The sequence below is a fragment of the Hyla sarda genome, chromosome 4, assembly GCF_029499605.1.
Source record: "Hyla sarda isolate aHylSar1 chromosome 4, aHylSar1.hap1, whole genome shotgun sequence".
In the NCBI taxonomy this organism is placed as follows: domain Eukaryota; kingdom Metazoa; phylum Chordata; class Amphibia; order Anura; family Hylidae; genus Hyla; species Hyla sarda.
In genome coordinates this window covers 47,221,534-47,245,555 of record NC_079192.1, presented here as the reverse complement: position 1 = coordinate 47,245,555, position 24,022 = coordinate 47,221,534, and the positions used below count along the sequence as shown (strand labels likewise).

Below are 24,022 nucleotides of genomic sequence, written 5' to 3'. Positions count from 1 at the left end.
CCACAATAATACACACAATGTGCTAATATTATAAAATCTACATCTAAAGCAGTGTTTCCCAAACAGAGTGCCTCAAGCTGTTGCAAAACTACAACTCCCAGCATGCTGGTTGGGAAACACCACTCTAGAGGAAGGAAGGTTTCACCATCAACACAGAGAGATTCTTTACTGTAAGAGCAGTGAGACTATGGAACTATCTACCACATGATGTTGTGATGTCTGACCCAAGTTTAAGGGGGGCCTGGATGCTTTTCTAGAGAAATATAATATTACAGGTTATTTATACTAGATTCATGTGGATAGAACATTGATCCAGGAATTTATTTGGATGCCATATTTAAGTAAGGAAGGAATTTAGTTTTGAGTGGCCTTCTAAAAAATAAAAGAAGCAATCTGACAAATGGGAAAACAATATAATATATATATATATATATATATATATATATATATATATATATATATATATATCAGTCACCTTGGATTTAAAGTACCTGTCGTCAACAAAAACTTTATATAATGTAGATAATACCATCATATGTATATTTGTAATATAAATTGATAAAAAATTGTGTATATTTTTGGGTGAAAATTTTTTTGTCCCTGCAGATGCTGTCTGTGTGTCTCTACAATGAGTCCAAAAACAGGAAGTGAGGGCGGGACAAGCAGAGATCTGTGTAGACTCCTGGCTTGTCAATCATCCTTATATATGAGCCAGGAGCATGTTCTAGAGCCCCAGTGTACCGGAGCCCCGCTTGTCCCCAGTGTACCGGAGCCCCGCTTGTCCCCAGTGTACCGGAGCCCCGCTTGTCCCCAGTGTACCGGAGCCCCGCTTGTCCCCAGTGTACCAGAGCCCCGCTTGTCCCCAGTGTACCAGAGCCCCGCTTGTCCCCAGTGTACCAGAGCCCCGCTTGTCCCCAGTGTACCAGAGCCCCGCTTGTCCCCAGTGTACCAGAGCCCCGCTTGTCCCCAGTGTACCAGAGCCCCGCTTGTCCCCAGTGTACCAGAGCCCCGCTTGTCCCCAGTGTACCAGAGCCCCGCTTGTCCCCAGTGTACCAGAGCCCCGCTTGTCCCCAGTGTACCAGAGCCCCGCTTGTCCCCAGTGTACCAGAGCCCCGCTTGTCCCCAGTGTACCAGAGCCCCGCTTGTCCCCAGTGTACCAGAGCCCCGCTTGTCCCCAGTGTACCAGAGCCCCGCTTGTCCCCAGTGTACCAGAGCCCCGCTTGTCCCCAGTGTACCAGAGCCCCGCTTGTCCCCAGTGTACCAGAGCCCCGCTTGTCCCCAGTGTACCAGAGCCCCGCTTGTCCCCAGTGTACCAGAGCCCCGCTTGTCCCCAGTGTACCAGAGCCCCGCTTGTCCCCAGTGTACCAGAGCCCCGCTTGTCCCCAGTGTACCAGAGCCCCGCTTGTCCCCAGTGTACCAGAGCCCCGCTTGTCCCCAGTGTACCAGAGCCCCGCTTGTCCCCAGTGTACCAGAGCCCCGCTTGTCCCCAGTGTACCAGAGCCCCGCTTGTCCCCAGTGTACCAGAGCCCCGCTTGTCCCCAGTGTACCAGAGCCCCGCTTGTCCCCAGTGTACCAGAGCCCCGCTTGTCCCCAGTGTACCAGAGCCCCGCTTGTCCCCAGTGTACCAGAGCCCCGCTTGTCCCCAGTGTACCAGAGCCCCGCTTGTCCCCAGTGTACCAGAGCCCCGCTTGTCCCCAGTGTACCAGAGCCCCGCTTGTCCCCAGTGTACCAGAGCCCCGCTTGTCCCCAGTGTACCAGAGCCCCGCTTGTCCCCAGTGTACCAGAGCCCCGCTTGTCCCCAGTGTACCAGAGCCCCGCTTGTCCCCAGTGTACCAGAGCCCCGCTTGTCCCCAGTGTACCAGAGCCCCGCTTGTCCCCAGTGTACCAGAGCCCCGCTTGTCCCCAGTGTACCAGAGCCCCGCTTGTCCCCAGTGTACCAGAGCCCCGCTTGTCCCCAGTGTACCAGAGCCCCGCTTGTCCCCAGTGTACCAGAGCCCCGCTTGTCCCCAGTGTACCAGAGCCCCGCTTGTCCCCAGTGTACCAGAGCCCCGCTTGTCCCCAGTGTACCAGAGCCCCGCTTGTCCCCAGTGTACCAGAGCCCCGCTTGTCCCCAGTGTACCAGAGCCCCGCTTGTCCCCAGTGTACCAGAGCCCCGCTTGTCCCCAGTGTACCAGAGCCCCGCTTGTCCCCAGTGTACCAGAGCCCCGCTTGTCCCCAGTGTACCAGAGCCCCGCTTGTCCCCAGTGTACCAGAGCCCCGCTTGTCCCCAGTGTACCAGAGCCCCGCTTGTCCCCAGTGTACCAGAGCCCCGCTTGTCCCCAGTGTACCAGAGCCCCGCTTGTCCCCAGTGTACCAGAGCCCCGCTTGTCCCCAGTGTACCAGAGCCCCGCTTGTCCCCAGTGTACCAGAGCCCCGCTTGTCCCCAGTGTACCAGAGCCCCGCTTGTCCCCAGTGTACCAGAGCCCCGCTTGTCCCCAGTGTACCAGAGCCCCGCTTGTCCCCAGTGTACCAGAGCCCCGCTTGTCCCCAGTGTACCAGAGCCCCGCTTGTCCCCAGTGTACCAGAGCCCCGCTTGTCCCCAGTGTACCAGAGCCCCGCTTGTCCCCAGTGTACCAGAGCCCCGCTTGTCCCCAGTGTACCAGAGCCCCGCTTGTCCCCAGTGTACCAGAGCCCCGCTTGTCCCCAGTGTACCAGAGCCCCGCTTGTCCCCAGTGTACCAGAGCCCCGCTTGTCCCCAGTGTACCAGAGCCCCGCTTGTCCCCAGTGTACCAGAGCCCCGCTTGTCCCCAGTGTACCAGAGCCCCGCTTGTCCCCAGTGTACCAGAGCCCCGCTTGTCCCCAGTGTACCAGAGCCCCGCTTGTCCCCAGTGTACCAGAGCCCCGCTTGTCCCCAGTGTACCAGAGCCCCGCTTGTCCCCAGTGTACCAGAGCCCCGCTTGTCCCCAGTGTACCAGAGCCCCGCTTGTCCCCAGTGTACCAGAGCCCCGCTTGTCCCCAGTGTACCAGAGCCCCGCTTGTCCCCAGTGTACCAGAGCCCCGCTTGTCCCCAGTGTACCAGAGCCCCGCTTGTCCCCAGTGTACCAGAGCCCCGCTTGTCCCCAGTGTACCAGAGCCCCGCTTGTCCCCAGTGTACCAGAGCCCCGCTTGTCCCCAGTGTACCAGAGCCCCGCTTGTCCCCAGTGTACCAGAGCCCCGCTTGTCCCCAGTGTACCAGAGCCCCGCTTGTCCCCAGTGTACCAGAGCCCCGCTTGTCCCCAGTGTACCAGAGCCCCGCTTGTCCCCAGTGTACCAGAGCCCCGCTTGTCCCCAGTGTACCAGAGCCCCGCTTGTCCCCAGTGTACCAGAGCCCCGCTTGTCCCCAGTGTACCAGAGCCCCGCTTGTCCCCAGTGTACCAGAGCCCCGCTTGTCCCCAGTGTACCAGAGCCCCGCTTGTCCCCAGTGTACCAGAGCCCCGCTTGTCCCCAGTGTACCAGAGCCCCGCTTGTCCCCAGTGTACCAGAGCCCCGCTTGTCCCCAGTGTACCAGAGCCCCGCTTGTCCCCAGTGTACCAGAGCCCCGCTTGTCCCCAGTGTACCAGAGCCCCGCTTGTCCCCAGTGTACCAGAGCCCCGCTTGTCCCCAGTGTACCAGAGCCCCGCTTGTCCCCAGTGTACCAGAGCCCCGCTTGTCCCCAGTGTACCAGAGCCCCGCTTGTCCCCAGTGTACCAGAGCCCCGCTTGTCCCCAGTGTACCAGAGCCCCGCTTGTCCCCAGTGTACCAGAGCCCCGCTTGTCCCCAGTGTACCAGAGCCCCGCTTGTCCCCAGTGTACCAGAGCCCCGCTTGTCCCCAGTGTACCAGAGCCCCGCTTGTCCCCAGTGTACCAGAGCCCCGCTTGTCCCCAGTGTACCAGAGCCCCGCTTGTCCCCAGTGTACCAGAGCCCCGCTTGTCCCCAGTGTACCAGAGCCCCGCTTGTCCCCAGTGTACCAGAGCCCCGCTTGTCCCCAGTGTACCAGAGCCCCGCTTGTCCCCAGTGTACCAGAGCCCCGCTTGTCCCCAGTGTACCAGAGCCCCGCTTGTCCTCAGTGTACCAGAGCCCCGCTTGTCCTCAGTGTACCAGAGCCCCGTTTGTCCTCAGTGTACAGAGCCCTGCTGTAAGGACAAAAATATACACTTTTTTCAACCAATTTATATTACAAATATACATATAATGGTATTATCTACATTATATAAAAAGTTTTTGTTGACGACAGGTACACTTACATCTGATCCTTTTGTTCTCTAGAGCAGTGTTTTCCAAACACTGTGTCTCCAGCTGTTACAAAACTACAACTCCCAGCAAGCCCATGCTGGGAGTTGTAGTTTTGCAACAGCTGGAGACACACTGTTGGAAAAAACACTGCTCTAGGGTGACAAGCTGCTGATAGAGGTTTATGGCAGCTGCTTATTCCCCTCTTCCTAGTGAGACCATACACATGCTCAACTAAGCTGTGCGTGATGTTGTTCAGCCAGCTGTATAGAGCGTTTCCCAATCAGGGTGCCTCCACCCTTTGCTAAGCTATAACTCCCAGCCGTTGGCTGTCCGGGCATGCTGGGGGTTGCAGTTTTGCAACAGCTGGAGGCACTCTGGTATAGAATATGGTTATATAGACAGCTGGATCAGAATGCATGTGGGGGAGGGACAACAAATGAAAAAAACCTACCCTAAAATAAATAACTATCTATTTTTTTTTAAAGAAAGTTGTAAGGTGCCTAGTGGCCTCTGCAGGGGAAATGGGGTATTAGGGTATGTTTACACTATCAGAGTAGGGTCATGCATGCCGTATTTTGCCGTGTATTTTGTGCAGCGTGTTTTCCAACCAGGGTGCCTCCAGCTGTTGCAAAACTATAACTCCCAGAATGCCCGGACAGCCGTTGGCTGTTCAGGCTTTCTGGGAGTTGTAGTTTTGCAAAAGCTGGAGACACCCTGGTTGGGAAACACTGTCCTACAGTAAAGACCTAAAGGCCCCCCATACCCATAAGATGTACCGGGGTAACATTTTATGTGTACAGGGACTGTTCCCCAAAAAATAGTATCAGTGTAAAGAAGGACTGGGCAAGTTGCATTTCAACATCTGATTCTTTTGTCTGGCAGCAGGCCATTGTCCTCTCTCCACCGAGAACATATGGACGCTCAGCTGAGCCAAGCGTGCATGTCTGTGTACATAGAGGACAGGAGGAAAAGCTGTCGGCTAAGCAACAGCTATGGTGACTTAACTTCTCTGGCATGTTGTCTGCTGACGTCAATAGATGTTCTTGCTGCCGCCACTTCAAAAATGGGTACCTGGAAGGGTCTTACTAGCTCTAGAAACATGTCCAGCCCTGGCACAAACTAAAGCGAAAGGGACCCAGTTCCCTGTACCTGGAGATAAAGAACCTTATATAAATACTTTCCCCAAGGTCCTACAAGGTGACATCGGCAGGACGGCCACTTAACCCCTGCAGGGAAACAATCTCCATAAAGCGACCTGAAATGGGGCACAAAGCTCTGCCAACCTCGGTCCTACAGTGTATACTATAAGCTGACATGGGGCACACCACTCTGTTCCAACCCCGGCCCTACAGTGTACGAGCTGACATGGGCACACTGCTCTGCCAACCCCTGCCCTACAGTGTATACTATAAGATGACATGGGGCACACAGCGTTGACAACCGCAACTCTACAGAGATATAAAGTCCACAGTACAAGCTGATATGGGGCACACAGCTCTGCCAACCCAGGCCCTACAGTGAAGAGCTGACATGGGACACACTGCTCTGCCAACCCTGGTCCTACAGTGTATGAGCTGACACGGGGCACACAGCTCTGCCAACCCCGGCCCTACAGTGTATGAGCTGACATGGGACACACTGCTCTGCCAACCCTGGTCCTACAGTGTATGAGCTGACACGGGGCACACAGCTCTGCCAACCCCGGCCCTACAGTGTATGAGCTGACATGGGGCACACAGCTCTGCCAACCCCGGCCCTACAGTGAACAGCTGACATGGGACACACTGCTCTGCCAACCCCGGCCCTACAGTGAACAGCTGACATGGGACACACTGCTCTGCCAACCCTGGTCCTACAGTGTATGAGCTGACACGGGGCACACAGCTCTGCCAACCCAGCTCCTGCAGTGTACAAGCTGACATGGGGTACACAGCTCTGCCAACCTCGGCCCTACAGTGTACAAGCCGACATGGGGTACACAGCTCTGCCAACCACGGCCCTACAGTGTACGAGCTGACATGGGGCACACAGCTCTGCCAACCACGGCCCTACAGTGTACAAGCTGACATGGGGTACACAGCTCTGCCAACCTCGGCCCTACAGAGTACGAGCTGATATGGGGCACACTGCTATAACAACCCCGGCCCTACAGTGTACGAGCTGACATGGGGCACACAGCTCTGCCAACCTCGGCCCTACAGAGTACGAGCTGATATGGGGCACACTGCTATAACAACCCCGGCCCTACAGTGTACGAGCTGACATGGGGTACACAGCTCTGCCAACCCCGGCCCTACAGTGTATGAGCTGACATGGGGCACACAGCTCTGCCAACCCAGGCCCTACAGTGTATGAGCTGACATGGGGCACACAGCTCTGCCAACCACGGCCCTACAGTGTACAAGCTGACATGGGGTACACAGCTCTGCCAACCTCGGCCCTACAGAGTACGAGCTGATATGGGGCACACTGCTATAACAACCCCGGCCCTACAGTGTACGAGCTGACATGGGGCACACAGCTCTGCCAACCTCGGCCCTACAGAGTACGAGCTGATATGGGGCACACTGCTATAACAACCCCGGCCCTACAGTGTACGAGCTGACATGGGGTACACAGCTCTGCCAACCCCGGCCCTACAGTGTATGAGCTGACATGGGGCACACAGCTCTGCCAACCCAGGCCCTACAGTGTATGAGCTGACATGGGGCACACAGCTCTGCCAACCCTGGTCCTACAGTGTACGAGCTGACATGGGGCACACAGCTCTGCCAACCTCGGCCCTACAGAGTACGAGCTGATATGGGGCACACTGCTATAACAACCCCGGCCCTACAGTGTACGAGCTGACATGGGGTACACAGCTCTGCCAACCCCGGCCCTACAGTGTATGAGCTGACATGGGGCACACAGCTCTGCCAACCCAGGCCCTACAGTGTATGAGCTGACATGGGGCACACAGCTCTGCCAACCACGGCCCTACAGTGTACAAGCTGACATGGGGTACACAGCTCTGCCAACCTCGGCCCTACAGAGTACGAGCTGATATGGGGCACACTGCTATAACAACCCCGGCCCTACAGTGTACGAGCTGACATGGGGCACACAGCTCTGCCAACCTCGGCCCTACAGAGTACGAGCTGATATGGGGCACACTGCTATAACAACCCCGGCCCTACAGTGTACGAGCTGACATGGGGTACACAGCTCTGCCAACCCCGGCCCTACAGTGTATGAGCTGACATGGGGCACACAGCTCTGCCAACCCAGGCCCTACAGTGTATGAGCTGACATGGGGCACACAGCTCTGCCAACCCTGGTCCTACAGTGTACGAGCTGACATGGGGCACACTGCTTTGCCAACCCAGGCCCTGCAGCTGGATGGCAACGTTATATTAAGCAATTGCATTACATAACACTAGACCCACCCTTCCAAGCTATAGCCACACCTGGCGGCAGCACAGGCAAACCGGTTAGGGCAGCTGTGCCCATCCAGGGTCGGGGGTTTTACTAGGAAAGGGCATTCACAACATACTGCATCCAATGTGACATTGGTCTCGTACATACACACTGATAAAAAAAAAGCCCCAGTGAAACAATACAGGAAGCTGCAACGAAAGATTAAAGCTACAGAGCATCGCAGGGCAGCGTGTGACAACAGATTGCAGAGCGTCGCACCGGCAGAAAGTTATTTTAACCAAACATTTAAAGAGGGCGAGATAACAGCGGCACGAAGAGCACTGCATACTGTGACTGCAGGCATGCTAGGACAATATAGGGCGTCTGCGCTAAAGTAAGGCAGAGCATTGCACGACACCGGGCGTACACACCGAGCCCTCACAAGCCATTAAGACAAAAAGTCGCACTGCCGACACGGACAGAAACAGAACATTACAACCTTTTTTTGTGAAAGCACAGAGCACTCCAGGCAGAGCATTGCACAACACAAACACATTTCATCTTGCAAAACATTTAAAATAAAGCTTCAAAATAAAAACGGAAAAGAAGCGCTCAGCGCAGTCAATCGTGGCTCCCTACCCCGCAGAGCATCGCGCACACTCACTCTCCCGATCCCAGCTCAGTACGTTGTTGGGCAGGCTGGGCGCCTGAGGACTGCTGGGGGGCGCCGGTTCCCTCCCCGAAGCCGGACTACGGGGTCCACGGCTGAAGACCCGCGAGGCGAAGCTCTCCAACTTCTGCAGCGCCGACATCCTGGGGCCACAAGTCTCCTGAGGGCTAAGACAAGTGCCCTGACATTCAGACGGGAGAGAGCGAGGAAAGGTAGACGGAGGAGGGAAAGGGTTACAGCGAGGCGGCCTGTTAGGAAACGGGGCGCTGGAGAAGGATGGTGGACAGTAAGAAGGGTCTACAGACCAGCGTATGGTGGGCAGGCATGATGGAGCGAAAGAGCGAGGCGAAGAGGAGAGAAAGTAACGAAGAACAAGGAGAGGAAGATCATGTCAAGAATTAGGGAGAGGTGAGGGAGGGAGTGAACTTCAATGAAGAAGCTGCAGGGCAAAGTGAGCGATACGGGAGCAATACACTAAGCATGTGAGACAAGACAGGACACGGAGAGACAGAGCGAGAGAGAGCGCTACCAGAGTGCCAGGCAAGGAAACCCAGGGAGTGTGTGCCCTCTTATCAGCACGCTGCAGGTCGCTCTTGCTGACAGGGGGTGGAGGGGCAGTCTTGATAAAAAAAACAAAGGGGAGGAGTGTGGACAGAGGAGACTGACCTGAGCCCAGGAGAAAGGAGGGAAAGACAGCTCCTCCGAAAGACTTATGAGAAGGTGAGGGGCCGAGGACTGGACGAAGATATGGAGCCTGGGGGAGGGTAAGAAGGAACAGGTCAAAGGTGAAAGGTGGGACAAACAGGAGAGGTCAGGGATGTGAACTTTCCAAAAGGTGTTCAACTTTCCAGGTGTGACTTCACAAGATAATCCAAAACTGGTCAAAGCAGGATTTCCCAACAAGTGTACCTCCGGCTGTTGCAAAACCACAACTCCCAGCATGGCCGGACAGCCGAAGGCTGTCCGGCCATGCTGAGAGTTGTGGTTTTGCAACAGCCGGAGGTACACTTGTTGGGAAACGCTGGGTCAATGGGAGAAGAATTGGCCAAATCCAAAAAGAAAATGGGGCTTTGTTACAGGGCATTGTAGTTTTGCAACAGCTGTAGGCACACTGATTGGGAAACATTGGGTCAATGGGAAAAGGAACTGGCCAAATCCATGAAGGAGATAAGGGCTTTGTAGTTTGGCAACAGCTGTAGGCACACCAATTGGGAAACCGGCTAGAGGAAGTGCGCAGGGCGCACAAAACAACTTGTCCCGGCTATCCCGTCCTCCATCCCACTCCCCCGCTTGAGGTCACCGTTGTGTGAATAAAGAAGTCTCCTGCATGGTGAGTGCCGCCGGTTTCCTGTTACTCTCCTACTGAAGTTCTAGTGTCTTCCGGACAGAGCACCACCGCTACAGGAATGTACAATCAGTGTCCCGCTCGCTGCTTTTCCGCGTTCCTCCCCAGGCTTAATTCCTTTAGTGCCTGCTCCATTGTCTCCTACATTAGTTTAACCGATTGGGAAGCATTGGGTCAATGGGAGAGGAACTGGCCAAATCCATGAAGGAGATGGGGGCTTTGTTACTTGGAGCCTGATGTATCCAGAAGGGAAGGTGTTTCAGCAAAAGATGGAGACAAAATGAGGGTAAACGTGGGGAGAGAAGCAAAGCTGAAGGTGCCCATACAAAGATGGCCAAACCCCACTCCGTTGGGCGAGACTACATTTCAACCCCCAATCCTGTGCCAGACATTGTCCGGAGGTGTCTGGCACAGATATATTGCAGTTCCCTTACTGAGAACACGTGCAAGCTCGATTAAACCGAGCATGCATGTGTATAGGGGAGGGCAACATGAGGAATCCTAAATACCACTATGCCACCATTGGTCGATGCAGATCTTCGGAGTTCTGCCTTGCTCCAGAAAACCATCACTGTTCGCACAGGTATAGACCTTTTGGCATCAATTTGATATAATGGAATTCACAGAACTGAATGGTTCTTTCTTTCTTTTTCTCTTTCTCGTTCATTTATTCCTTCGATTCAGCAAGACACAAGTATTTCTCATTACATTGTTCTTACAGGTATTAAGAGCCTGGAGTCAATTCCTACACTACCGCGACTACTTAGTCTGATGCTAGGTTTCGGGGCCGTCGTGTGGGAATAGACTTTGGGCTCTTACAACCTGTAAGAACAGTGTAATGAGAAATAATTGTGTCTGTCTTGCCAAGTTGAAGGAATAAACGAACCAAAAGATTTTTTTTTTTTTTAATTGCAAAAAAATAAAAAATAAATAATTTTTTTTTAAGCCCATCGAATGCATGCCGTAAACTTTATACCTATGTGAACACAAGACAAGAAGAATAGATTTCAGCTCGAGGGTGTATGGCTATCTTAAAAGGGTACTCCGGTGGAAAATGTAAATATATATATATATATATATATATATATTTTTTTTTTTTTATCAACTGGTGCTAGAAAGTTAAACAGATTTGTAAATTACTTCTATTAAAAATGTTTAATCCTTCCAGTACTTATTAGCTGCTGAATACTACAGAGGAAATTCTTTTCTTTTTGGAACACATTGCTCTCTGCTGACATCACGATCACAGTGCTCTCTGCTGACACCTCTGTCCATTTTAAGAACTGTCCAGAGTAGGAGAAAATCCCCATAGCAAACATATGCTGCCCTGGACAGTTCCTAAAATGGACAGCAGAGGTCAGCAGAAAGCACTGTGCTCGTGATGTCAGCAGAGAGCACTGTGGTCCATAAAGAAAAGAATTTCCTCTGTAGTATTCAGCAGCTAATAAGTACTGGAAGGTTTAAGATTTATTTTTTATTTTTTATAGAAGTAATTTACAAATCTGTTCAACTTTCTGGCACCAGTTGATTTAAAAAATAAATAAATAAAAAAGGTTTTCCACCAGAGTACCCCTTTAAGGCTATGTTCACACTGTATTTTTAGTATATCTATTTTGCAGCTCAAAAATATGCCAGCATAAATGCCAGCCGTGTAAACATAGCGTTGGGCTCTGAACTGAGGCTCTCCAGCTGTTGTGAAAACTACAATGCCCAGCAATGCCCTGACAATCCAATGCCTCAGGGCATGCTTGGAGTTGTAGTGCAGTAACAGATGGAGATTACAGACATAGCACAGATCAGTGAGTGAGGGTAAAATCAGAAGAAGGAAGTGCACTTGAGTGGAGTATGCGGATTGCTCAGGGTCCGCCAGCTGACTCCCTGCCAGGTGTCTTATCTCCCTGCACCGCCTGGTACTACATGTTCCATACACAGACATGTGAAGACCTCAGTGTATCTGCAGAATACCTGCACGGAGGGCCACCTTCTCTACATCTCTACTCCATAGTATCTTGGTGCACCACAGCCTTTGCTTCTCTCAGGCAACAAGTGTTCCCAAAAAGTGAGTAGACCCTGGCACTAAGGACACGTACAATGTTTGGGGTCATCAGTGGTCTCCAACTTATGGATCTCCAGCTCTTGTGAAACTACAACTCGTCGGCAGTCCAGGTATGGTGGGAGCTGCAGTTTCACAACAGCTGGAGACCCCGCGTGGCATAGTCTCCAGGAGTCTCCTCTTCATCCATGAGCACCCCACTAAGGGTCTATTCACACAGCAGAATTTCTGCCTCAAATTAAAGGGGTATTCCAGTGAAAAACACTTTTTTTTTTCCCATCATCAACCGGCTCTAGAAAGTTATACAGATTTGTAAATTACTTCTATTACAAAAATCTTAATCCTTCCAGTACTCATCAGCTGCTTAAGTTGAGTAGTTTTTTTTTCTTCTGTCTGACCACAGTGCTCTCTGGGGACACTTCTGTCTGTCTCAAGAACTGTCCAGAGTAGGAGCAAATCCCCATAGCAAACCTCTCCTGCTCTGGACAGTTCTTGAGACAGGCAGAGGTGTCAGCAGGGAGCACTGTGGTCAGATAGAAGAGAACAACTCAACTTCAGCAGCTGATAAGTACTGGAAGGATTAAGATTTTTGTAATAGAAGTAATTTACAAATATGTATAACTTTCTGGAGCCAGTTGATAATGAAAAAAAATATTCTTTATTGGAATACCCCTTTAAAGCCCATAGACCTCTATGGGATTCCGCACTCCCATTCACACTTCTGAATTTCCGCTTGCGGAATTCCGCAAGCGGGAATTCAGAAGTGTGAATGGGAGTGCGGAATCCCATAGTAGTCTATGGGCTTTAATTTGAGGCGAAATTCCGCAAGCGGGAATCCAGAAGTGTGAATGGGAGTGCGGAATCCCATAGAAGTCTATGGGCTTTAATTTGAGGCGAAATTCCGCAAGCGGGAATCCAGAAGTCTGAATGGGAGTGCGGAATCCCATAGAAGTCTATGGGCTTTAATTTGAGGCGAAATTCCGCAAGCGGGAATCCAGAAGTGTGAATGGGAGTGCGGAATCCCATAGAAGTCTATGGGCTTTAATTTGAGGCGAAATTCCGCAAGCGGGAATTCAGAAGTGTGAATGGGAGTGCGGAATCCCATAGAAATCTATGGGCTTTAATTCCATAAGCAGGAATTCAGAAGTGTGAAAGGGAGTGCGGAATCCCATAGAAGTCTATGGGCTTTAATTTGAGGCGAAATTCCGCAAGCAGTTATTCAGAAGTGTGAATGGGAGTGCGGAATCCCATAGTAGTCTATGGGCTTTAATTTGAGGCGAAATTCCGCAAGCGGGAATCCAGAAGAGTGAATGGGAGTGCGGAATCCCATAGAAGTCTATGGGCTTTAATTTGAGGCGAAATTCCGCAAGCGGGAATCCAGAAGTGTGAATGGGAGTGCGGAATCCCATAGAAGTCTATGGGCTTTAATTTGAGGCGAAATTCCGCAAGCGGGAATTCAGAAGTGTGAATGGGAGAGCGGAATCCCATAGAAGTCTATGGGCTTTAATTCCGAAAGCGGGAATTCAGAAGTGTGAATGGGAGTGCGGAATCCCATAGTAATCTATGGGCTTTAATTTGAGGCGAAATTCCGCAAGCGGGAATTCAGAAGTGTGAATGGGAGTGCGGAATCCCATAGAAGTCTATGGGCTTTAATTCCGAAAGCGGGAATTCAGAAGTGTGAATGGGAGTGCGGAATCCCATAGAAGTCTATGGGCTTTAATTTGAGGCGAAATTCCATAAGCAGGAATTCAGAAGTGTGAATGGGAGTGCGGACTCCCATAGAAGTCTATGGGCTTTAATTTGAGGCGAAATTCCATAAGCAGGAATTCAGAAGTGTGAATGGGAGTGCGGAATCCCATAGAAGTCAATGGGCTTTAATTTGAGGCGAAATTCTGCAAGCAGGAATTCAGAAGTGTGAATGGGAGTGCGGAATCCCATAGTAATCTATGGGCTTTAATTTGAGGCGGAATTCCGCAAGCGGGAATTCAGAAGTGTGAATGGGAGTGCGGAATCCCATAGAAGTCTATGGGCTTTAATTCCGAAAGCGGGAATTCAGAAGTGTGAATGGGAGTGCGGAGTCCCATAGAAGTCTATGGGCTTTAATTTGAGGCGAAATTCCGCAAGCAGGAATTCAGAAGTGTGAATGGGAGTGCGGAATCCTATAGAAGTCTATGGGCTTTAATTTGAGGCGGAATTCTGCAAGCGGGAATTCAGAAGTGTGAATGGGAGTGTGGAATCCCATAGAAGTCTATGGGCTTTAATTTGAGGCGGAGTTCCGCACGCGGGAACTCTGCTGTGTGAATAGACCCTAAGGACCTAGTCAAGGTCACAATGGCCCATCACTGCCCAGGAGAACAAGCTGGCCCTTTTCCCAAACGCCTCACTCGCAGTCATATGAACTGCGCACTGCTCTAATTTCTAATGTAGGTCAGACGGGATTTTGGCTGCGTATATACAGATAATATCAGAACTTGTATGGCCACATTTCTGCAGGCCAAGAAAATAAAAAGCTCAGTTTCATCACTAAGCTAGTACAGGTGTATGGGGCTTCTATCCCGGACAGAGAAACTATCGGGCACATCCATAATGCCCCGAACGCTCCGGACAACCTGGGTGCCCAGATATTATAGTTATTTATTAGAGACACGGAAACAGCAGAATATCTCCCCAAGACTTTAAAGGGGTATTCCAGTAAAAAACTTCTTTTTCATATCAACTGGCTCCAGAAAGTTAAGATTAAGATTTAAAAAAATCTTACTCCTACTAGTACTTAGCTGCTGAAGTTGAGTTGTTCTTTTCTGTCTGACCACAGTGCTCTGTGCTGACACCTCTGTCTGTCTCAGGAACTGTCCAGAGTAGAAGCAAATCCCCATAGCAAACCTATCCTGCTCTAGACAGTTCCTGACATGGACAGAGGTGTCAGCAGAGAGCACTGTGGTCAGACAGAAAACAACTCAACTTCAGCAGCTGATAAGTATTGGTAGGATTAAAGTTTTTTTTAACAGAAGTTATTTACAAATCTGTTTTACTTTCTGGAGCCAGTTGATATGATAAAAAAAAAAAAATTGTATTTTGCCGGAATCTTTCATATGATTTTATCCTTCGGTTTCTCATCATGTCCTGATGTTCTGCAGAAAATGAGTTTGTTTTTATTAAGTGTCCCGCACCGTATGCTAATTAGGTACTAGTAGTCATTGGGGCGTGCGGCATCCTGAAGTAGCCATGGCGCTCAGGGCTGTAGTCACTCACCACACCAGTCCGGGCACCTCTGACCTTACTGCTCTGGTCCAGAAGCTTCTTCCTGCCCAGAGATATGCCACCTATGGGCCTGGGAAAGATTTCAGTAAAGAGCGGTGACGTTGGCCGTGCCCAGACGCTGTGACTACTTCATGATGCCGCGTGCTCCGATTACTACTGTGCGGGACACTTTTCAAACTCATTTTCCGCAGTATCATGGCTGCTGAGGAGGACATCAGTACATAGTGAGAAACAGCATTTTACCCTATATAGATGTATTGCCAACAGTTATATAGGGTAAAATCTGGTGACCGGTTCCTTTTCCTCCACTTACAGCATTTAAAGGGGTATTCAGTAAAAAAAAACATTTATTTTTCATATTAACTGGCTCCAGAAAGTTAAACAGATTTGTAAATTACAATTAAAAAAATCTTAATCCTACCAGTACTTAGCTGCTGAAGTTGAGTTGTTCTTTTCTGTCTGACCCCAGTGCTCTCTGCTGACATCTCTGTCTGTCTCAGGAACTGTCCAGAGCAGGAGGAGAGGTTTGCTATGGGGGATTAGCTCCTGCTCTGGACAGTTTTTTTTTTTTTTTTTTAAATCAACTGGTGCCAGAAAGTTCAACATATTTGTAAATTACTTCTATTAAAAAATCTTAATCCTTTCAGTACTTATGAGCATCTGAAGTTAAAGGAGTAGTCCAGTGGTGACCCAGTGGTGAACAACTTATTCCCTATCCTAAGGATAGGGGATAAGTTGCAGATCACGGGGGGTCCGACCGCTGGGGCCCCCTGCGATCTCCTGTACGGAGCCCCGACAACCCGCAGGAAGGGGGCGTGTCGACCTCCGCACGAAGCGGCGGCCGACACGCCCCCTCAATACAACTCCATGGCAGAGTCGAAGCGCTGCCTTCGGCAATCACCGGCTCTGCCATAGAGATGTATTGAGGGGGCTTGTCAGCCGCCACTTCGTGCGGAGGTCGGCACCTGCTATCTGGCCGGAGAGCCTGGCCCCCGTACAGAGAGATCGCAGGGGGCCCCAGCGTTTGGACCCCCCGCGATCTCAAACTTATCCCCTATCCTTAGGATAGGGGATAACTTTTTCACCCCTGGACTTCCCCTTTAAGGTTGTTCTTTTCTGTCTAAGTCCTCTCTGATGACGCGTGTCTCGGGAAAGGCCCAGTTTAGAAGCAAATCCCCATAGCAAACCTCTTCTAAACTGGGCGGTTCCCGAGACACGTGTCATCAGAGATTAGACAGAAAAGAACAACCTTAACTTCAGAAGCTCATAAGTACTGAAAGGATTAAGATTTTTTAATAGAAGTAATTTACAAATCTGTTTAACTTTCTAGAGCCAGTTGATGATGAAAAAAAAGTTTTTTCCTGGAATACTCCTTTAAAATGAACAGAGATGTCAGCAGAGAGCACTGTGGTCATGAAGTCAGCAGAGAGCACTGTGGTCATGAAGTCAGCAGAGAGCACTGTGGTCATGAAGTCAGCAGAGAGCACTGGGTTCCAAAAAGAAAATAATTTCCTCTGTAGTATTCAGCAGCTAATAAGTACTGGAAGGATTAAGATTTTTTAATAGAAGTAATTCACAAATCTGTTTAAACTTCTGGCACCAGTTGATTAACAAATAAATAAAGTTTTCCATCGGAGTAACAATTTAAGGTTCTGGAAACATGCGAGCAGCGGTCAAATCCAATTCATAAAGCCAGAAAGAAGAAAAAAAAAACATTGCCCTAGTGACCAGGGTGTATTATAGTGTTTCTCAACCAGGGTGCCTCCAGCTGTTGCAAAACTACAACTCCCAGCAAGCCCGGACAGCCAAAGGCTGTCCGGGCATGCTGGGAGTTGTAGTTTTGCAACAGCTGGAGGCACCCTGGTTGAGAAACACTGGTGTATTATCTGATCTAAATTACAGAAGGAAATTTTAGGGAAGTGAATATTTGGTGCAAACGTCTGCAATACCGAATGACAGAGGAGACCAGACGAAAGAGCATTCACAGCTCTACACTGACACCTATGGGTGGCTGCCCGGTAATGCAGCGCTCTGAAACAGTTTGTAAAAACTACAACTCCCACCATATTAATTGGAGACCCGTTTCAATGAGTGGATCAGTGGGATACCCTAAAAAAAGGGTTATGGGGTATGAAAAGAAAGCATGTCCCATTCTGGCGGGACACCATGTATCACAGCTTTGGCCCTAGTGATCATCAGCAGAGACCGGGTGAGCGCGGACGGACCACAGCCCGTATATCACTCACAGGAAGCCAAGATATGAAGCGCTGTTTTATACGTATTAGGTTTCATTCACACAGCGGAATTTCCAAACGGAATCCTGTGGAAAAATTCAGCTTGGAAACCCCAGTGCAGCAGCCTCTCACTGTTTTCAATGGGATTTTACTCCCCTCATGAACACAAAAGAAATTCCGGATTTGTTTAAGGCTCCAATCCGCTACGAATCCGCATTGCTGTCAATTAAGATGGCGCATGTCCCAGCAGTCCTAGCGCCGTCTGATTGAGTCAGCGCCTGTTCCCGGAGGATATTTTGCTGTGTAAATAGGACCATGGGCTAGGTTCATACCGAGAAATATTCAAGCTTAAAAGGGGGGGGGGTTCTGCTTTTTATTATATCTATCAACTGGCTCCAGAAAGTTAAACAGATTTGTTAATTACTTCTATAAAAACAAAATCCTAATTCTTTCAGTACTTATGATCTGCTGAAGTTGAGTTGTTCTTTTCTGTCTAAGTGCCCTCTGATGAAACCTGTCTCGGGAACTGTCCAGAGTAGAAGCAAATCCCCATAGCAAACCTCTTCTACTCTGTGCAGTTCCCGAGACAGACAGGTGGCAGCGGAGAGCACTGTTGCCAGACAGAAAAGAACAACTCAACTTCAGCAGCTGATAATTATTGAAAGGATTAAGATTTTTGTAATAGAAGTAATTTACAAATCTTGTAAGGCCAAGGGATATGGATACCGCTCTCACCAGCTCCGGACACCTCTTGCACCTGTGCTACGGACTGCCGGCACCGCCTCCGGCAACTCCTTATGCTAGAAAGAACTCCGTCCGGCACCAAGGTATGAGGTAAAAAAGGCTTGTCTTTATTTATTCCACTGCAGGATACATACAGATAAAGAGGTCTGACGCGTTTCGCCCTTTGCAGGGCTTAATCGTAGTCTACGATTAAGCCCTGCAAAGGGCGAAACGCGTCAGCCATCTTTATCTGTATGTATCCTGCAGTGGAATAAATAAAGACAAGCCTTTTTTACCTCATACCTTGGTTCTTTCTAATTTACAAATCTGTTTAAACCTTCTGGAACCAGTTGATATAAAAGGGAAAAAAAAGGGGGGGGGGGGGGGGAGTTCCTGGAACACCCCTTTAACTCCACTTTGCTGTCAATTAGATTCTGCTGCACAGTACTACACTACAAAACATCAGAGAGCTTACTCATGGGAGCAGAGTACATTGCGGTCTATGGGGACACCAATGTCCGCATGATCCAGCCGTCCTCGGACAGTAAGGGTAAATGTTCACAGGACGGAATTTCTGGCTGCAGCAGAGTCCTATTGATTTTAATGTCCTTTCGCCCGCCGGATCATTAAAACGTACGGAATGTCTGTTCCCGTTTTTTGGGATGACATTCTGCACTGAATCATCCGTGTAAACATGGCCTTAAAAGGGGTACTCCGTCCCTAGACATCTTACCCCTATCCAAAGGATAGGGGATAAGATATCTGATCACGGGGGGGTCCTGCCGCTGGAGACCCCCCGTGATCTCCCTGCACATGGCATTCGTTTAGAGAGGTGGGTGTGGTGCCAGACGTCACGAGCCTCCGCACCACATCGGCAGTCATCCGGCATGGAGCGAAGTTCACTCCGTGCACTGGATGTCTGGGGTGCCGCAGCCGAGATTGCGGGGGTCCCCAGCAGCAGGACCCCCACGTGACCAGACAACTTATCCCCTATTTACAAATATGTTTATTAAAAAATCTTAATCCTTCCAGTACTTATTAGCTGCTGAATGCTACAGAGGAAATTCTTTTCTTTTTGGAACACTGATGACATCACGAGCACAGTGCTCTCTGCTGACATCTCTGTCCATTTTAGTAGCCATGCATAGCAGATGAATGCTAAGGGCAGCATGGTGGCTCAGCGGTTAGCTCTGCTGCCTTGCAGTGCTGGGGACTTGGGTTCAAATCCCACTAAGGACAACAATAAATAAAGCGTCAGCAGAGAGCACTGTGCTCGTGAGGTCATCAGAGAGCATTCCAAAAAGAAAATAATTTCCTCTGTGGTATTCAGCAGCTAATAAGTACAGGAAGGATTAAGATTTTCTTAATAGAAGTAATTTACAAATCTGTTTAACTTTCTGCCACCAGTTGATTTAAAAGAAAAAAGGTTTTCACCGGAGTACCCCTTTAAGGCTGGATTTCTCAGTATAAACACTGCATTACGGTCCCTGTGCCCTGGAGGGAAACACTGTTTAATGAGAGTTCACTATCCCAATCTAGGGGAAAGAAAATCCCAAATAGGACAAACATATGTGACACAAACACCACCTTATAACTCAGCTTCCAGGGACCCCGTCAAATGGCACAAATTAAGCAGTTGTCCATTGGGATACACAATTTTCTAGAATGGGTGTCCTATTCACCCCTATACCACAGCGCCACCTGTTGGCTCTCCTCCCCGTGGAAATTTCCAACCCAACCAGTCAGAAGTGAACCGTCACAGGGAAGGGGGGGTACGCTTGATTTATAGTTGGCGTTTGTTGTAATCTGCCACACCCAGGAGCGCCGAGGTCAGGCACTGTGTACACACAAACAACAGTACCTTCCTCTATCACAGTCCCTTATTTCATCCTAGTGTCATCCAGATGACACCCTGCAGATTACAACACGTCCACGGCGCCCGCCTGATGCCCTCGCCCACACTATGTGCTTTTTCCCCATTGACTTCAGGCTACGGCAGGGTTTCCCAATCAGGGTGCCCCCAGCTGTTGCAAAACTACAACTCCCAGCATGTCCGGACAGCCTTCGGCTGTCCGGGCATGCTGGGAGTTGTAGTTTTGCAACCGCTGGAGGCACAATTGATGTGAAACACTGCTCTACAGGATAAATCCATTCAGAGCAGGAAGAAACCATACAGCGCCAAAGTGCACCTCAACTATGAGAGACACAATGAGAAAGAAATATAAAATCACATTGTCTGATTTTTAAAGAATTTATTTTAAAATTATGGTGGAAAATAAGTATTTGGTCAATAACAAACAAGCAATATTTCTGGCTCTGACAGACCTGTAACCTCTTCTTTAAGAGTCTCCTCTGTCCTTCACTCGTTACCTGTATTAATGGCCCCTGTTTGAACTTCTTATCAGTATAAAAGACACCTGTCCACAACCTCCAATAGTCACACTCCAAACTCCACTATGGCCAAGAACAAAGAGCTGTCAAAGGACACCAGAAACAAAATTGTAGACCAGCACCAGGCTGGGAAGACTGAATCTGCAATAGGCAAGCAGCTTGGTGTGAAGAAATCAACTGTGGGAGCAATTATTAGAAGATGGAAGACATACAAGACCACTGATAATCTCCCTAGATCTGGGGCTATATGTAAGATCTCACTTCGTGGTGTCAAAAGGATCACAAGAACGGTGAGCAAAAATCCCAGAACCACACAGGGGGACCTAGTGAATGACCTGCAGAAAGCTGGGACCAAAGTAACAAAGGCTACCATCAGTAACACACTACGCCGCCAAAGACTCAAAACATGCAGTGCCAGATGTGTCCCCCTGCTTAAGCCAGTACATGTCTGGGCCCGTCTGAAGTTTGCTAGAGAGCATTTGGATGATCCGGAAGAGGATTGAGAGAATGTCATATGGTCAGATGAAACCAAAAGTAGAACTTTTTGGTAAAAACTCAACTTGTGTTTGGTGGAGAAAGAATGTTGCGTGGGGATAGAAACATCATGTTTTGGGGCTGTTTTTCTGCTAAGGGACCAGGAAGACTGATCTGTGTAAAGGAAAGAATGAATGGGGCCATTTATCGTGAGATTTTGAGTGTAAATCTCCTTCCATCAGCAAGGGCATTGAAGATGAAACGTGGCTGGGTCTTTCAGCATGACAATGATCCCAAACACACCGCCCAGGCAACGAAGGAGTGGCTTCGTAAGAAGCATTTCAAGGTCCTGGAGTGGCCTAGCCAGTCTCCAGATCTCAACGTCATAGAAAATCTTTGAATGGAATTGAAAGTCCATGTTGCCCAGCGACAGCTCCAAAACATCACTGCTCTGGAGGAGATCTGCATGGAGGAATGGGCCAAAATACCAGCAACAGTGTGTGAAAACCTTGTGAAGACTTACAGAAAATGTTTGACTTCTTTCATTGCCAACAAAGGGTATATAACAAAGTATCGAGATGAACTTGTTACTGACCAAATACTTTTTTCCCCCCCACCATAATTTTCAAATAAATTCTTTAAAAATCAGACAGACAATGTGATTTTATAGATTTTTTTTCTCATTATGTCTCACATAGTTGAGGTTATAACCTATGATGAAAATTACAGCCTCTCATCTTTGGGAGAACTTGTACAATTGGTGGCTGACTAAATACTTTTTTGCCCCACTGTATATCCAACAACAGACGTGTATAAAGTCTTTCTGGCCCATTATACATATATTTTGGCACTGTCAATTTCACATGTTATTGTGCAAATGGAAGAGACAACAGGTGGAATTTATAGGCAATTAGCAAGACACCCCCCCAATAAAGGAGTGGTTCTGCAGGTGGTGACCACAGACCACTTCTCAGTTCCTATGCTTCCTGGCTGATGTTTTGGTCACTTGAATGCTGGCGGTGCTTTCACTCTAGTGGTAGCATGAGACAGAGTCTACAACCCACACAAGTGGCTCAGGTAGTGCAGCTCATCCAGGATGGCACATCAATGCGAGCTGTGGCAAGAAGGTTTGCTGCGTCTGTCAACGTAGTGTCCAGAGCATGCCCTCCTACGGCCTCCTCCACGTCTCCTAATGTCTCCTGGTAGCGCCTCCATTCTCTGGACACTATGCTGACAGACACAGCAAACCTTCTAGCCACAGCTCGCATTGATGTGCCATCCTGGATGAGCTGCACTACCTGAGCCACTTGTGTGGGTTGTAGACTCCGTCTCATGCTACCACTAGAGTGAAAGCACCACCAGCATTCAAAAGTGACCAAAACATCAGCCAGGAAGCATAAGAACTGAGAAGTGGTCGGTCACCACCTGCAGAACCACTCCTTTATTGGGGGTATCTTGCTAATTGCCTATAATTTCCACCTGTTGTCTGTTCCATTTGCACAACAGCATGTGACATTGATTGTGTTGCTTCCTGAGTGGACAGTGTGATTTCACAGAAGTGTCATTGACTTGGAGTTACATTGTGTTGTTTAAGTGTTCCCTTTATTTATATACACTATAATATATATATATATATATATATATATATATATATATATATATATATATATATATATATATATATATATATATATATACATACACACACATACATACACACCATAAAATATATAATAATTTATATATATATATATATATATATATATATATATATATATATATATATATATATATATATACACACACACACATATATATATAGCGCTGAGATACAGATGTAGTAGAGGTGAGTTTGTCCTGGCAGTGTGAGTTCTGCAGGTTATCACAGTTCAGCTCTGCTATATCTCTATAGAGGGTTGTAAAAGTTATATACAGCTTCACGGCCCTATGATAACACTAACCTGCAATATAACTTCTTCACTGTTAGCTACTTATTACCTCTATAGGAGCAAAACTACATTCATGAGACTGCTGCATCTCCCTCCCCACCCAATGCCTGCTGTGGGGTGGGGGAATAGATTTTGGGGGTCCCAATTAGAGATGAGCGAACTTACAGTAAATTCGATTCATCACGAACTTCTCGGCTCGGCAGTTGATGACTTTTCCTGCATAAATTAGTTCAGCTTTCAGGTGCTCCCGTTGGGCTGGAAAAGATGGATACAGTCCTAGGAAAGAGTCTCCTAGGACTGTATCCACCTTTTCCAGCCCAACGGGAGCACCGGAAAGCTGAACTAATTTATGAAGGAAAAGTCATCCACTGCCGAGCCGAGAAGTTCGTGACGAATCGAATTTACTGTAAGTTCGCTCATCTCTAGTCCCAATACATATCGGGTAGTTAGTCGCCTAGCAAAAAAATCTACACAATTTCGACCAGCACATCTTAGGTGTACGGCAAGCTTAACCCCTTAAGGACCAAGGACGTACCGGTACGTCCTTGGTCCTGCTCCCGTGATATAACGCAGGGTTACATATATGGTATCACCGCGTTGGAAATGTCCGAATTATAAAAATGCAAAAACGGAAAAAACCCCAGTCCTTAAGGGGTTAAAGGTCTGTCCCTTATACTTTATACTGCAGCTCTTCTCAGACTGACCGCCTTCAATGAAGAGTGCATCGTAAACCAAAAGCAGCTAAACCACTAGTTAGAGCAGTGTTTCCAAACCAGGGTACCTCCAGCTGTTACAAAACTACAACTCCCAGCATGCCCGGACAGCCAACGGCTGTCCGGGCATGCTGGGAGTTGTAGTTTTGTAACAGCTGGAGGCAGTCTGGTTGGGAAACACAGATTTATAGGTTGACCACGCTTTTGAGAGCCAAAAAAAAATCTCTGCTCCCCTTTTAGAGGACGTTAAGTACATTCAGACAGATATGGCGGAATCCCGCGGTGGTACAGTATATGATGGTATCCCGATCGTCTGGGCTGCTATCGTATACCATAGATCTGCGTTGGATAGGCGTACGCCCAAAAGGGAATGTATACGAGACCATCGATTCCCAAACCCGTCCGGTACTGGTCAGAGATTTCCATCACTGAGTTCTACAGAGCCATAATTTTGGGGGTGGGGGGGGGGGGGCAATGACCCCGATCTGATGTTCCCTACGTAAATGGAATTATCCTTAAACCACGTCAGTATCTGACAGTCCCCCTGCACATCCTATATTCCTGGGATTATTGGGAAGTTTAC

At 49.0% G+C, this 24,022-nt stretch overlaps 1 protein-coding gene across 6 annotated transcripts in view; it reads right to left on the bottom strand.

Moving 5' to 3' along the window:
• The window catches only part of PRKACA (protein kinase cAMP-activated catalytic subunit alpha), a 170,027-nt gene that overhangs the window by 121,332 nt on the left and 24,673 nt on the right, over nt 1-24,022 (bottom strand). The window lies entirely within an intron of this gene.